The sequence below is a fragment of the Otolemur garnettii genome, unplaced genomic scaffold, assembly GCF_000181295.1.
Source record: "Otolemur garnettii isolate 467f Iridium unplaced genomic scaffold, OtoGar3 scaffold00189, whole genome shotgun sequence".
NCBI lineage: Eukaryota > Metazoa > Chordata > Mammalia > Primates > Galagidae > Otolemur > Otolemur garnettii.
This window is the reverse complement of record NW_003852584.1, coordinates 2,890,131-2,891,308: the sequence shown is the minus strand read 5'-3', so window position 1 is coordinate 2,891,308 and position 1,178 is coordinate 2,890,131.

Below are 1,178 nucleotides of genomic sequence, written 5' to 3'. Positions count from 1 at the left end.
TGGCATCACAGCTCACAGCAACCTCCAACTCCTGGGCTCAAGTGATTCTCCTGCCTCTGCCTCCCAAATAGCTGGGACTACAGGCACGCACCACAACGCCTGGCTATTTTTTGGTTGCTGCCATCATTGTTTGGCGGGCCAGGGCTGGATTCGAACCTGCCACCTCAGGTGTAGGTGGCTGGTGCCTTAGCCACTTGAGCCACAGGCGCCGAGCCTTCTTTCTTTTTTTTAGACAGAGTCTCACTATGTTACCCTCAGTTGAGTACTGTTGCATCACAACTCACAGCAATTCAAACTCTTTGGGCTTAAGTGGTTCTCTTGCCTCTGCCTCTCAAGTAGCTAGGACTATAGGCGCCCACCAGAATGCCTGCCTATATTTTGTTGAGTTGTTTAGCTGTTGTTTGGCTGTCCTGGGCCATGTTCAAACTCGCCACCTTTGGTGTATATGGCTGGCTCTGTAACCACTGTGCTATGGACGCCGAGCCAAGAACTATAATCTTCTATCTCATTCTGGGTTTTTTTTTGTTTGTTTTGAGACAGAGTCTCATTATGTCACCCTAGGTAGAATGGTCTTGGGGCGTCACAGCTCACAGCAACCTCAAACTCTTAGGCTTAAGCAATTCTCTTGCCTCAGCCTTCCAAGTAGCTGAGACTACAGGTGCCTGCCACTACGCCTGGCTATTTTTTTGTTGCAGTTGTCGTTGTTTTAGCTGGCCCGGGCTGGGTTTGAACCTGTCAGTCTCTGTATATGTGGCCAGCACCCTACACACTGAGATACGGGTGCTGCCTGTATCCCTTTTCTTGACAGTGACTGTTTTTTGTTTTTTGTTTGAGACAGAGTCTCTTTTGTCAAAGGCTATAGTGCCATGGAGTCAGCCTACCTGATAGCAACCTCAAACTATTCGGTTCAAGTGATCTTCCTATCTCAGCCTCCCAAGTAGAGCTACAGTTGCCCGCCACAAAATTTGACTAATTTTTCTATTTGTAGTAGAAATGGGTTTTGCTCAGGCTGGTCTGGAACTCCTGAGCTCAAGGGATCCTCCTGACTCAGCTTCCCAGATTTCTTGGATTGCAGGTATGAGCCATTTCACCCAGTACTGTCTCCTATTTTTTAATTTTGAGACTTTGTCACCCTCAGTAGAGTGCCATGCATCATAGTTCACAGCAGTCTCCAACTC